Below are 7,718 nucleotides of genomic sequence, written 5' to 3'. Positions count from 1 at the left end.
CCATCTTGAAGTAAAAATCTTGAAAAATTAAAGAAGAAAACAAAAACAACATTAACGGTTTGTAAAGAAGAGGAAGAAGGAAGAGGAAGAGAGATAGGTAGAAAGTGAGAAAGAGAAGTGAAAGAGTATGGTGTGAGAGCAGAAAAGATATGGTATGATATTTGAAAAATAATGCGATACATTGTATTTGAGTTGGGAAATCAAACAGTTTACCTTGAAAATAAATGAAATAATTAATAGTTGTACAGAATAATAATTATTATGGTTAAAATATTTTTAGTACATGTTTTACCTCCAATAAAGAGGTAATTGACCAATTAGAAAAAAGAGCTTAATTGTCTTTTCTAGAGCATTTTACTTTCGTATGTGGAAGATTATATTATACATGATTGTAGTCTGGGATTTATATTCTACTATCTCCGTCCCATATTATAAGACGTTTTGTGCATTTCACACCAATTAAGAAATGCATTTATTACTTTATGGGAAAGTGAAATGATGTATAACTTTATAAAAATGTCTTTCAATAATTACATTGGAAAGTGAAATTAAAAAAGTATAAAAAGGAAGAGTAATAATGATAGAGAGAATATTAGGAAAAATTGTATCAATGTTGCATTGAAATTGTAAAGTGACTTATAATTTAGGAAAAACAATTACTCCAAAATGTCTTATAATTTGTGATGGAGGAAGTATTTAATAAGAGCAAACTTGGTAAATAAAACTTAGGTTGCATCTTTAAGTTTTCCTTTCCTAATAGTCAAGCAATTTCCAATTTTTAATTAAAAATCGATTAGACTCATATTTTGTTGAAAAGATTAACAAAAGTAGAATAAATCTTGCATAGAAGTTGCCTTAAAGTAAAAAAATCAGAATAGTATTAAACAATTAGAAATGAAATACCTAGATTGATTTGAAATTGAAAAAATATTTTACTATCCATAAATTAAGTTGATTGCAAATATCCTTCTTAAGTTCTTACTATAGAAGTTTTCAACAATTGTTTGAACATATTTAAAATTGATACTACAATACTAAATTCTTCTTGGAATAGTACCTCTAGAAAGTATAAGTTGTTATAAGCTTCCAATAATCTATTATAGAATTCCTAATCCATTTTATATCACATTTCTTTGTAAATATGTTAAATTATTTGGGTTATCATCTCTTGGGTTAAGCAAATTTGTATCCTACATGAATGTACTAAACAAGATGAATGAGAGTGAACAACACTAAGAAAATTTGTATTAGAATGCTCTCATATTTGTTCCTACTATCTTGAAAATGCACCTTAAGAATTATTCATAAAACTCGCTTCTCATACTCACAATAGTTCATTAATAACCTTTGAGCGGTGTCGTATCTTTAGTTGTCCGATATTTATTCTAGAATTTTTAGATCATGGTCGCTGGTGACACTTTCCATAATTTGAAATTTATTTGTGAAATCAACAGGTAAAAGGAGTGATTCTATCACACGAACTCCTACGTTATGTGGTAAATCCGACGAATTGGCATATGTTCAAAAAAAACTATGATCATGTGTGTGGTGGTCGTTTTCTTTACCTCCCCGTTTCACTTGGGAGGACGGCACGCTAAACCCTTCACGCGAAATTTGGAAGGAGAATGCGCCCGTGGTGGGATGAATTTTATTTCAGTTCTTCCTACGATATCACACGAACTTTCTTATTTGTCCTACGAGTAGGAAAGGGAAAAAAAGATCTCAACTAAACCCTAGGAGTTTGCTAAGTGTGGGGATTTCACCTAGACTAGAAATTCTGGAGTCCGGGGGGTCGGTTATACATAGGGAAGTGTTTAAACACCCTACATATCTGTAGTACTCTACAGGAACCTTCTCTGTGTCATTGTGATTGTGTTTATTGCTAATGATTGGGAAAGTTTCTCCTTTGTGTTAGGAGAAGGAATTGAATTGATTAAAAAAGACAGACAGACAAACAAACTGACTATTTTTGGTATTTTATTAGCTCGCTGAGATTCCTTGTGAACCTCATGCCTACATATCCCTAGTGGAAGTCAGAGCTTAATGTAGTTCGGGGAACTAACTAGGGAAATTACTTGTTTTTTGGTGCCTTGCTTAAAGCTCAAGGTTGAAGCTTGGAATTAAATCTCTGTTTACAGTAAAGAGACATGAAATCATCTCTACAGAGAGGTATTTGTACTATTCTACCACAAACATTTAAAGGAGTGACAGAATAACTGAATTCATTTCATTCAAGAGGGGGACCTTACTTGTGTATGTGCAAGTATACCAGTCAAATGCCTCTTAAATGAAAGAAAGATGCTCATCCAAATTAGGGAAAGTTACCACATGTCTGGGTTTTACTGCCAGCTCATGCCTTTCAAAATCCTAAATGGGAGACTTGATTAAAATTGAAATGAAATGTAATGTTTGTTTGAATGTGGTAGAGTAGTAAAAATATCTCTCTATAGAGATAAACTATGTCTATCTACTGTATAAAAGATTTGACTTTAGCTGGCTTGTATGAGGCCCAAGCTTGAGGCTTTTTGATTGATTAATTAATATTATTGACTCTGGGAGATGACTCCATTGGGGATTAATTACAGGGTATTTTTGTGTTCTGTACAAAGCCCAGAATTGAGGCTGACTCTACTTAGGGAGACTCTATCTATGTGCCTTGTACAAAGCCCAAGGTTGTGGCTAACTGTTGAGGATAATTGAATGAATGACTCTATTTTATGTGCCATGTACAAAGCCCAAGGTTGTGGCTGACTCTAGCTAGGGAAAACATTATTTTCTGCCTTGTACAAAGCCCAAGGTTGTGGCAGACTTTTAAATAAACTGAGTATGGATGACTCTATGGGGAAAAGATCCTAGGTGTTAGGAATCTTTGACACCTGAAAGTATGGTTTATCTGCCTTGTACAAAGCCCAAGGTTGTGGCTACTGAATGATGAAGAACTCACTGGGGAGACTCTATTATCTGCCTTGTACAATGCCCAAGGTTGAGGCTGACTCTTGACAGGGGAGTTTTATTGTTTGGTGCCTTGTACGAAGCCCAAGGTTGAGGCTGACTGTTTTTGTTGGTTTTGACTCTACTGAGGAGATTTTATTTATTGAAAGATTGTTTTTCTTTGGAAGCTAACCCTTTCCAGGGATTTTGACTCAGCTGGAGAAATTATTTGGTAAAAGACTGACTTTATCATGCTTTTTGGAGGCTGACCCTTTCCAGGGGTTTTGACTCTTTTGGGGAAATTATCTCCTAATTCAAATGAATCTTTATTTATTTTGACATTTAATAATTGACTTTGGAGGCTAACCCTTTCCAGGGATTTATATTAAAAATGAAAGAATGTGTGGAAGCTAACCCTTTCCAGGGATTTTGTTGAAATGGAGGTTGATTTTAATTGACTTTGGAGGCTAACCCTTTCCAGGGGTTTTTATTGAAATGATGGAATGTGTGGAAGCTAACCCTTTCCAGGGATTTTTATTGAAATGATGGAATGTGTGGAAGCTAACCCTTTCCAGGGATTTTTATTGAAATGATGGAATGTGTGGAAGCTAACCCTTTCCAGGGATTTTGTATTAACATGATTGGCAGAAAGATTATCTAGTGGAGACTTCTTGTTTAAAGCCCAAGATGAAGGCTGACTCATGCTGAGGAGAAAATAAACATAGATCCTAGACTCTGCTAAGGAAGATTGATGAAGATAAGGGTGACAGAGACTGTCCATGTCTCTCATTCCAAAAATGTACTCAATGTAGAATTTGAGACAAACTTAGCTTGTTTAAAGTCTGGTTTAAATTGGAAGAAACTCACCAGGGTAGGCTAAAAGGTGACTAAAGACCTGTTCCTATGTTTATAAGAAACCTGATGGGTCCTTGTATACAAGCTCAAGAGGAAGCTGGAAATGCTTTTAAGAAGCCTGTGGGTCCTTGTACAAAGCCCAAGAGGAGGCTAATCGAGGGTCCTTGTTATAGCACAAGAGAAAGCTTATGTGGTTTTGAACTTATTTTGGCTCTAAGCAAATGGGTAAGAGGTTTCACCGGGAATAATTCCTCTTTGGGTGGATGTGTCCTATATTTTTGGATTCTAAGGTTTTTGCCAAGATGTTTCACCGGGAATAATTCATCTTGGGGGTTTGAACTACAGATCTCTAATTAGGAAAGAGCCTTCACCGGGAAGACATTCTCAATCCTAGGCCATATTCCTATAATATATATATATAGTTTAACTGTCCTAAGGTTTATACTCAAACGTAGTTCTAAACTAATATATATGCACAATTTATATTTGACAGTAATTTAAATAAAGACTGTAAATTGAAAGCTTGTAAAGCCTAACCTGGATGGAGTGGAGGCCATTGAAGAAGTATGTACAGAGCCTCAACAGTAATTTTTGTTGTTTTGTTGATAACAGTTGAATATATATATGATAAACAGTTAATGGTTTTTGAAAACAGAAGAAGTGAAGATGGACAAAGGTCACATAGGTATCTGAAGAGTTTCACCGGGAATAATGCCCTTCAAATACCAGAAGAATGTTTTGAAAACAGAAAGAAGATTTTGAAAATACAGTTTTGAAAACAAGCTAAGAAGAGAAGGTTTTTGGGACTTACACTCTATTAGAGGCCCAGTACTTTACAGTACTGGTGTAAAAGCAATTTAAAAATGATTTTGAATGATACAAGGTTTTGTTGTTTGAAAACCCTAATCATTTGACTTATTCGGAGATTGAAAACAGTTTTGAAAATTGACAAAAGTCAACTTATTTAAGGTAAAAATAAAGACTTTTAACTAATTAAGACCTAAACAATTAGGGTTTTATCATAAAATTATTTACAAAGTGATTAGGTTAAAATAAAGTGACAATATATATTTAAAGTATTTAAGAAAACACTTAAAAACATACTATTTTAAACCCAATTAAAATTCATGAAATAAATAATATTTTTATGATTTTTTTGACTATTCACAAAATAGATATATTAAATAATAGGTGTATGAAAAATGAAGTGAAAATGATTTAATTTGATAGGTGAATTAGTTGTGTGAAGTTGTGAAGAAAATAGGTGTGACAAGTGATAAAAAATTAGGAATGTCTCCACCAAGGCTTGAACTCACGCCCTTTAGGTCACATACCCAAAACCAAACCACTGGGCCAGCGCGCGCATGGTGATAGTGATACACATCCAACACATTATATTTTCAGATAAACGTGTAAATCATGAAAAAATAAAAGGAATAAAAAGTCTGGGGCGAGGGGGATTCGAACCCCAGACTTGAGGCATGAGGAGACTAAGAGTGCATGTGAGGCCACTAGGGCAAACGATGTATTCGTTTAAAACACGCTTTCAGTTAAATATATTTTAAACCCTCCCCTGAGAATCCAAAAATGGCGCCACCCACCATCTTCATCTTCAACCTCAAGCTCTTCAAATTTGAACTTCTGAACTTACTCGTTTCTCAACCAAACGTGATGATGTAAAGATGAATTTCACTCCAAATTTCCTCACGAATCTAAATATGTAACTAATATCTATTTATATTAACTACATCTAACTAATTTACCAGAAATCGTGAAGAACCCTAAATTTTAAAAATCAAATTAAATGACTATACTGAAAGATAAATGAATGATGATAGAGGGTTTTCAATCCTCTGATGATGCTGAACAAGATAGAATCGAGCTTTATCACAAAGAGTGCTTAAATTAAAGAGGTGAGGTTCAGAAACTTACCTCTGAAAATGGAGGTCGTGAGGATGATAGAGAGCACCTGGGCTTGAATGAATGATCTCAATAGCTTCCTTGAGACTCAATGATGCTAACTGAATGCTTATTGGAGCTTGAATCCTCCTGAATTGCTCTATGTACCTCCCTCGATTTCAGCTTCAAGTGAACATGGAGGTTGTTGAATTTGGAGTTACAAATGAGCTGCAGCCATCTGGTTAGCTTCACTATGACCTGAGGAGTGTGCCTGGATGATTGGCTTGGCTTGAAACCTCCTGAATTACTCTATGGACCTCCAACTGCAAGTGCTCCAAATGAGAGGTGGAGATGATGATTCTCCACGCCCAGCAGTGTTCCAGAGGTTTGGATCACCTCCAAATGCCTCCCTCAATGTGTTTGAATACTTATTTTCAAAGAGAGAGCTTTGGTTTGAAGAATCCGAGTCTTCTTGCCAAAGGACCTTTGAAAAAACTAAGTATGAAGAAAGAAAAGAGAAAGCAAGAATTCTGTTGCTTTGGTGTGTTTTTTGAATGAGAATGAGGCCTCTATTTATAGGCAATTGGTTCAGTATAGTTGCAGAAGAGTGAGCTTGCTTAATGAAAGAAGTTTGGTTTCTTAAGCATGAAGGAAGTTTGCAAATATCTCTTATGCAATGATGAGAATTTTGATTCCATTTGATCAATCCCCTAGCCCTCGATTTTGCTTGATCTTAGGGGACAATTCTGAGCCAGAAATGAGCTCTAATTGGTTGGTGAGAAGATTCCTTGGGTGATTCATCAATTTGCCATAAATTCACAAATGTAATCATTACATAATCACATGTTCTTGTTTTTAGAATCTTCTTCAATCCTTATGGCATGGTGAAAATGAATGCATGGCATTGTTTCAGATATGTTATGGGTCGTGTAGCATCCATAATTGAGGTCATGTGCACAAAATTTCAAAGTTCAAAAATGATGCATGACCTATAATTTTACTTCATGAGGCCAACTTTGAACAAGCATAACTCTTAGCTCAAATTGAATTTGGAGAAGGTTGAACACAATTTGGAAAGCCCTAAACATCTACTTCAAATCATTAGTTTATGTCTTCTTCAGAATCATTTGGGAAATTTGTGAAAAATGAGCCCAAAGTTGGATGAAAACTAGGTTAAAACACTTAGAAAATTTTCTAAGTGTTTATGACCTAAAACTTCAAAATTTTCAAAACCCTTAAATGGTTGATCTTTTGAAAAAAGTTCTTATGTGAGATGTTGTTTTATTTTGCAAGATCTACAACTTTCATGTTGGAAGTTTTTTGAGTTGTGTAGGTGAAATTTTGAGTTCTCACCATGCCCTCAAAAACCCTAATTCCCGACTTTTTGCTCCTTGATGAATTTCTTTGAATTTCTTTGGTCAAATGACTTTGACATCCATATATTGATGATATTGATCTTTGAAAGTCATTTTTTGACCAAAAACCTTAAAAGTCAATGATGATCCCACACAGTTGACTTTTCCTGACAAAGTGAATTTTTGGGCTTTTGTGTAGAAACAAGATCTTCTCCTCAAATGAATGATGTAAATGGATTATATTGAGGTAGTAGAGATTCTTGAATCATGTCTTGAGTTTTGGATCCATGCCCTGATTAAAAGTCAACTATCTTGGTGAATTAGGTCAAAAACCCTAATTGTCGACCAGAGGACAATGATGAGTGTAGACTTTGAATTGAGGTGTAATGTCCAGTGGATCTTGTCATAAGAGTTATTTGAAGATGATTAATGTCTTTGAATGGTTTCCTGGGGTTTTTTAGGGTTTCCCAAAGGTGATCCCTGATTTTAGTCCTTGATAGGCTCCAAACCCTAGTCTGTTGATTTGAGTAATCCTGTACTTAGATGACTGGGTGTCTTAATCAATCATAGGTGTAATAATGAGGCTTTTGAGTCTTATGATTGTATTAGAGACTAATCCCTCTATTGATTGATCCTTTGCCTGAGTTTTCTTGTCTTTGAACACCCTCGATTGAATGT

This window comes from Vicia villosa, linkage group LG6, assembly GCF_029867415.1.
Source record: "Vicia villosa cultivar HV-30 ecotype Madison, WI linkage group LG6, Vvil1.0, whole genome shotgun sequence".
NCBI classification, from domain to species: domain Eukaryota; kingdom Viridiplantae; phylum Streptophyta; class Magnoliopsida; order Fabales; family Fabaceae; genus Vicia; species Vicia villosa.
The sequence above is the reverse complement of the archived record's forward strand: the minus strand, read 5'-3'. Positions refer to the sequence as shown.